At 54.4% G+C, this 7,704-nt stretch overlaps 1 pseudogene; it reads left to right on the forward strand.

Annotated features, from left to right (window-relative positions):
• The first annotated feature begins 5,921 nt into the window (after positions 1 to 5,921).
• LOC100357358 (small ribosomal subunit protein mS40 pseudogene) lies at positions 5,922 to 6,877 on the forward strand (annotated as a pseudogene).
• Positions 6,878 to 7,704: the final 827 nt, after the last annotated feature.

A 7,704-nucleotide genomic window follows, 5' to 3' on the forward strand; every position in this document is an offset into this window, starting at 1 on the left:
AGCGGCAGCCGCTTTTATAGGCGCTGTAACCTTTTAGGCGTGGCCTCCGACTGGCTCCTCCTCCCGCGGAGCCCCTGGCGCCCGCGCGGCACCGCAGCAGCTCCCCGCCTTTGCCCCCCGGTGCGGCTCCCTCCGCCCTCGCCGAGGTGGGGCGGGACCCGGGCGGGCTCTGGCGGCCGCCCTGGGAGGCGCAGACCCGAGCCGCGGAGCCCGCGGAGTCCACGGAGCCCCGGGCCGCCGAGCCCTGCGCGCGGCCGCCAGGTGAGGGCGCTGAAGCCCAGGGCTCGGCGGAGCGGCCGCAGCCTCGGGCCCGGCTCAGCCGGCGGGCAGGAGTAAGCGCGGCCGCGGGTCGGGATTCCGGGCCAAGTCTCCCGAGCCTCCTTGAATTCATCAGCAGGAAACGCTGGCGTTTCTCTGGCCCGCCAGTTCCCCGGAGAGAAACACGCATGGACTTTCTGGAAATCGGGTTCAGACGTGTCAGTGTACGTGCACAGGGATCAGAGCATCTCCGGACCTCAGTTTTCTCATCAGGAAAATGGATTCTTTTGCAAGCCTGGACAGCACTGGGTCGGAAAACCAAGCAGGTGCTCATTGGGCTCCAGCGCTCCCGTATGGGCTGGACTGGACTGGCCAGGGCTCCGAGGGGTCACAGCCAGGTGACAGCCACCCTTGGATACGGGGACGGTGGACAGGGGCCGTACAGCTTCCGGGGGTGCTGTGGAGTAGCCTTCCCTGGCTGCCGCGGCCTTGCTGCTTCCCCTCTCTGGACCTGGGTTCTGGTTTGGGTTTGTCATTTGCATTTTTAAACAGCTGGGAAATGGAGGCATCCACACCACTTCTCCGTCCTTTCCATTTTGGGGAGCCTGTGCCACAGCCCCCCCCTCCAAACCCACTCCTCTGCCTTCCTTCTACCAGCCAGGGCCCTGTGACAACTGTCTGCAGGAAGACAGCCGGCGACAGGCGGCACTGCTGGCTCCCGGAGTCCGGGTTGGGCGCTGGTGCCCAGCTGTGTCCTCCGAGCCCAGGCAGCAGCCTCTGACACCCCAGCCGCTTGACTAAGCCAGGCAAGATGAGCACCGGGCCTGACCCAGGAAGGTGGACTGAACCCTCCAAGGGACAGGGACGCAGCCTCTCGGCCTCGACGCGTGGGGGGTCACGGGGGGCCCTGTGGCAAAGCCCTCGCCCCAGCCTTTCCTTTCCAGTGAAATAAAGTGGAATCCAGCCACAAGCCTCCCCCGACCCCGGTCCTCAAAGCCAGGAGTCCCGTTTCCCATCCTTCCTAAATGAGTGCCGGACCCCAGATACTCTGTATGCATGTGTGTTGTGTAATTATGTGTGTGTGCGTGTGTGTATGTGTGTGCACACACATGCAACTGCTTGTGTGTGCCTGTTTGTGTGCGTGCATACACGTGTCTGTGTGTACATTGTATATGTGTATGCATGTGTGTATGTGTGCATGTGTGTGTATGTGTGTGCATACATGTGTCTTGTGTGCATGTACATGCATTTGTGTTTGTGTATACATGTGTGTACATGTGCCTCTGTGTGTACATGTATATGTGTATATGTGCATGCATGCTTGTGTGTGTGCACGTGTGTCTCTGTGCACACATGTACCTTGTGGCATGCATACATGTATGTGTGTGTACACATGTACACACACGTGCGTACATATGTGTATACATGTATATGTGTGTGTGTGCATGCTTGTTTCTGTGTGTGCATGTGTTGCTGGGGGTGATGAGTGTTTGGTCCAAATGAACAAAGGTCGGCCCTGAGGGAGACTCTGCCCGGGCCTGGCCCGGAGAAGTGCTTAGTCATGTTTCCCCGTGGCCCACAGCCGCCCAGCACATTCTGCTGGTGTCCAGCTTTCTTTATCACTGACCAACGCCCCAGGGGAAAGAGCACAGCTGACGATTACAGACGGCCTGGCACGTCTGCTGCCAGCCTCCACACTTCCACTCAGCACCCAGTGATGGACAGGGCAAGCACTGACCACACGACCCGGTGGCACCTCCTGCCTGCCCCCAACCTCACATCCAAGGTCTGGCTCTCAGGACGCAGAGACGGGAGCTGCCCAAGGAAGGCGCTGCTGGTTTTCTGTTGTTGCCCCCAGAGACTCCCCCCAGAGCCCGCCCTTCCTCTCTCTCTGCGTGCACCTCTCTCCCACCTTCCCTGAGTGGAACAGCCTGAATCAGTGTGTACCAGACAAGCTGTGCTGCCCCAGGCTGCCCACATCTGCCCCTTGAAGCAGGGGCAGTCACCCTCCACCTGCCCACTACGACAGCCCGCCTATGTGAAACTCAAAAGGCGCCATGGCCACTCCTGCCACACAAGCCTCCAGACCTGGTGTTCCCGGGAAAGCCTAGGGGGTGAGGAAGCGAGGGGGGTGGTAGAGAGCAGACAGCAGGCTGGGGGACCCAAGGTTTCAGGTGGATGTGCAACGAGCAAATTCTCAGCCATGCCCAAGCTAAGAGGCCTGCGCATCGTGAGCAAATTAAAATTCCACCAACAGGGGTCGCCCTTGGACGCAGAGCCTGCCCTGGGCATCAGGAAGGGAAATTTCTGGTTCTATGGCCAGGTTTCCAGCACCCAGAGCGGCTGCCCAGCCAAGGCAGGGTTTCTAGTGGGTGGAGGTCTGTGCTTACATTTGGGTGGGAAGTCCTAGGGCACTGGCAGCCCCTCAGGAGCTCTGAAGGTGGCTACACACACCTTCCCCTTCAAACTCATCATCTCCACTTAGAACTCTTTTGAGGGGCCGGCACTGTAGTGCAGCGGGTAAAGCCACCTGTGACACTAGCAGCCCATATGGCTGCAGGTTCGAGTCCCGGCTGCTCCACTTCCAATCCAGCTCCTTGCTGATGGCCTGGAAAAGCAGCAGAAGATGGCCCAAGTCCTTGGGCCCCTGCACCTGTATGGGAGACCTGGGAGAAGCTCCTGGCTCCTGGCTTCAGCCTGGCCCAGAGCTAGCCATTGAGGCCATCTGGGGAGTGAACCAATAGATGGAAGATCTCTCTCTCTCTCCCTCTGTCTCTCACTCTTACTTTCAAATAAATAAATCTTTTTTTTTTTTTCAGGCAGAGTGGACAGTTGAGAGAGAGAGACAGAGAAAAATGTTTTCCTTTTGCCATTGGTTCACCCTCCAATGGCCGCCGCGGCTGGCGCGCTGCGGCCAGTGCACCGCGCTGATCCGATGGCAGGAGCCAGGTGCTTCTCCTGGTCTCCCATGGGGTGCAGGGCCCAATCACTTGGGCCATCCTCCACTGCACTCCCTGGCCACAGCAGAGAGCTGGCCTGGAAGAGGGGCAACCGGGACAGAATCTGGCGCCCTGACCAGGACTAGAACCCGGTGTGCCGGCGCCGCAAGGCGGAGGATTAGCCTAGTGAGCTGCGGCGCCGGCTTAAATCTTTTTTTTAAAGTCTTCTGAGTCTCTGTGCCTGAAAGATAAGTAAACCTGCGCATGTGTACGATGTGCCTCTTGTATCAGCTGTTCCTTTGCAAACATCCTATATGTTCCCAGCAACCAAAAACAACTGAAGATTCAGAAAAGGAACACGGGGGGGCATTTGGTGCAGCAGTTAAGCCACCACTTGGGACACCAGCATCACATGCGGAGGGCCTGGGTTCAAGTCCTGACTCTGCTTGCAATTCCAGCTCCTTGCCAAGGTGCACCCTGGGAGGCAGCAGGTGATGGTGCAAGCATTTGGGTCCCTGTCACCCACACTGTAGACCCAGATGGAGTTCCTGGTTCCTGGCTTTGGCCTGGCCCAGCCCCAGCTGTTGTGGACACTGGGGGAGTAAACCAGCAGATGGAATCTCTCAATATTAAAAAGAAAGAAAATGAACAAAAGAGAAAATAATCTAACACCAAACACAACGTGTGTATACTACAAAAGCATAGAAAAATACAAAAAACAAAAATCCACGAAGGACAGAAATGATTTCTACTCAAAGGCCATGTCTGCTGATTTCAGCATCTAGTGTTTTCCCATGAATGAAGTACATTTATAGGCGCACAAATATTTAACTGTGCGTGAGTGTTCCACAAAGGGTTCACGAGCAAGCTCCCAATTCTTCTCTCCAGCCGGACTGCACATCCTGAGACTCCTCCACGTAGCAGAGCTCCGAGTCCACCGTGGAGCCAGCTTGCCAGGGTCCCCACGTTATGAATGAAGGACACGTAAATGGGCACGTCTCAAGACACCATACCCACAGTGTAAAGAATCCCCACGTGGTTTGTCAACAAAGAAATGCAGATTAACTGTCGCTCCCCGTCTGGAGGAACGACACAGGACCCTGCGTTGTTCTTTCGTCTGCTCGGCCCTTCCCGGGTTTGCTGCTGGTTCTTCCCGGGTTGGCTACCGTCCCTTCCACCTCTGTGGAAGGGCGGTTCCCCCTGCCACATTCCCCACTTCCGCGGGGGAGCGGCACACCGCTGGCCGGCTCTCTCGGGGGCTGCACAGGTGTTCCTCTTAGATGTTCCTGGTGCATGTTGTCTCTCTCCTCCTTTATAGTCCTCTTCCGCCAATCCCAACTCTGCTACCCACACGCCGAGTACGCTGCTCTCCTCCAATCATGAGCAGGTCCTACAGTTTATTGGTTGAACTGGAGGCAGCTGTGTAGAAGCTGTTTCTCCCTTCTCAGCGCCATATTGTGGGAGAGCAGATGCATAGAATAAGTCTTAATTCCAGTAACTTAGTCTAGTCCGAGTTGCTCCCCACAATTAACACTACACTGAGATACCTATCAGAATGGGAAAAACTCAACTGCTCCAGAAATATTTGTTCATTGAGTGACTGCATTTCTGTGTCTTCACCACGGTGTCTGTTGCACCCATAACCATTTGCAGAAGGTAGAGGGAGGGAGCCAACAGGATGTGTTTTGGGCATTTAGATGTTTTGGATCTTTCCCTGAAGATTAGCAAACTCATTTTCATTCCCATAATGCTGTGGGGGGACCACAATGTATTTACTTGGCAGCCCTGGGTTTGCATTTCAGGAAAATGTGGCCCTACTTAGAAGAGAGCTCCTAACTCCCCGTCTCTTTTTGCATGGCAAATCAGAAGCTACCATCAAAACCCAACTCCAATGTCATTGTCGCTAGGGAACCTTTTCTGATTTTTTTGACCCCGAATTCTCATGGAAGCTTAAAGAGAACGCTCTGTTACAGAATCCCAGCAGGGTGCTGTGTGTGTGTGTGTGTGTGTGTGTGCGTCCACCTCCCCATAGCCAGCTCTGAGCTCTGCCCCTTATCCATCTCTCTGTCACCGCACTTGCACAACAATGGCCTTGGTAGATGATCAGTAGACGAATAAGCAAATAAACAGCATTTTCCTACCATGATTCATAATACACCCTCGAGAGAAGCTCTTGGCATGCAAACTGGAATACAGGTGGAACACTGTTTAGATACCCATGCAGTTCCTAGACAACCGAGCCGTGGGTTTGCTGGCACCCTCAGCTAGACTACGTCTACCTTGTGACGTCATTGACAGCATAAGGGACATAGCTGTTATTTTTGTAAGATGCTGTGAAAGCACAGAAAGTGTCCGAGTCAGGAATGGGCTGCGCTCAGCCTCACGAGGTCAAGCTTTGCTTCTGGAGGGTTTCCTGGCTCTGCATTGCCTCAGCTGAACCAGACGTCTATGTGGGGGAAAGGGTTGGACTAATTCGGATGCTGCAGGCTGATTGCTTGTGGACCACAGGGCTGCAGACATGCCTGGCTTGGCTGCCTGCCGTGTGTAGGACCAACACTATCCCTCCCTCTCCAGCCCCGCCTCCCACCCGGCCCACCTCACTCATTCACAGTGCCCGTGTCCCCAAAAGCATCCCACGTGATGAGACCTGGACTCAACTCAACTCATGTTGAAGGAAGAGGCCCCTGCTCTTTAGGAGGGTACTTCAGAAAGCCAGTGGAAAAGATGGCGGCCTCCGTATTGAACACACTGCGGCGGCGGGTTCCTAGCCTTTCGCTTTTCAGAAGTGCCTACGGAGTTCAGGTGCCCTTCCAGACTCTTTGCACCAAAGCCCTCCCTGAGAAAGATTCTTTGCCCACTGGTCCCATTTCCCCTTATAAGGATGAACCCTGGAAATACCTGGACTCAGAAGAATACCAGAACCGCTATGGTTCTCGCCCAGTCTGGGCTGACTACCGCCGCAACCACAAAGGTGGGGTACCCCCACAGCGGACTCGAAAGACATGTATTCATAAAGATAAAATCGCCGGGAATCCCTGCCCCATCTGTCGGGATCACAAGTTGCACGTGGACTTCAGGAACATGAAGCTCTTGGAACAGTTTGTCTGCGCCCACACGGGTATCATCTTCCACGCTCCATACACAGGAGTCTGCATGAAGCAGCACAAGAAGTTGACCCAGGCCATCCAGAAAGCCAGAGATCACGGTCTCCTCAGGTACCACATTCCCCAGGTTGAGCCTCGGGACCTTGACTTCAGTGCCTCTCACGGAGCTGTGAGTGCCACTCTACCAGCTCCCACCCTGGTTTCCGGCGATCCCTGGTACCCGTGGTACAGCTGGACACAGCCACCAGAGAGAGAACTGTCCCGCCTTCGGCAGCTCTATCAGGGCCATCTCGGAGAAGAGAGTGGCCCTCCGCCTGCAGCACCAGCGGAAGCCCCCTCCCAGAGTGCTCTGCAGGGGCTGTAGCCTGGGAAGGCAGCCTGCAGGTTAGGAGACAGTGCCTAGGGTTACGTGCTTGGATGTACCCTGTCAAATTGTATTTACTGTGTGGCCAGCAGCAGGTCCAGGGAGAACATGGCTGGTGATGAAGGGGTATACATACATCGGGCTGAGGGGGCCAGCACAGGTGTGTGTGGAAACTGTCCCCTATATACTGTAAATAAATGGGCTGAACATTCGGCTGCTGCTTCAGATTTTTGCCACCTCAGCTTCTCCACAATAAAGCTTTATCTCCTGTCAATTAGGTGCAACACACATTTGCAATCCTCATGCTTTTTTTTCCCATGGTATGCATGAGCTTTTTGAAGGCCTTCTCCTATTCTCCAAAGAGTCTTCCAGGTTTGTGGTTCTATGTTTGTGGTAGATCCTGGTCACCACCAGAAGTCTCTGGTCAAGGTGCAAGCCACGTGGACAAGCTATGGAATGTGAAAATCCAGGAGGCGAGCGAGTTTACAGAACACTCAGTAGATGGTGTGTTTGTGCATGTGTGTATGTATGAATATCTCTGTACATGTGCGTATCTGTGTGCGTGTGTGTGTGTGTAAGAGAGAGAGGGGCTGAGTTTAGAAATCCCCCTTCATATAATAAAGGACAAACGGCAGCCTTTCACTTGGGTGTGCCTGCTGCTGGTGTCAGGTCATTCTATTTCTTCTGGGATAAACCGTTTTGCTGGAAGGCTCTATGCCGTCTTCAGGAGGAAAGCCGGGCACACTGGTAAATTTGTGTGGCTCCCTTCTGAGTGAGGCTGCTCGTCATAAATGTGTAGAAGAGAAATGAAAACACTCTCTGTGATTCTGAAGATGAATAATTCTTCCTAAAAAAAAAAAACCCAAACACACAAAAGCCCGAGGGATATTATTATACAGAAAAGCCACTGCTCCATATGATGCAGCCAGGCTCTGCAAAGAATAAAGATCCAGTCGTTCCTGAAGGCGTGTGCTGGTTTCATTTCCAAGAGGCTTTTTGCTAATGCGTTAGTGTGGGAAGTCCTTTCAGCAGAGAATAA

Source organism: Oryctolagus cuniculus, chromosome 12, assembly GCF_964237555.1.
Source record: "Oryctolagus cuniculus chromosome 12, mOryCun1.1, whole genome shotgun sequence".
NCBI classification, from domain to species: domain Eukaryota; kingdom Metazoa; phylum Chordata; class Mammalia; order Lagomorpha; family Leporidae; genus Oryctolagus; species Oryctolagus cuniculus.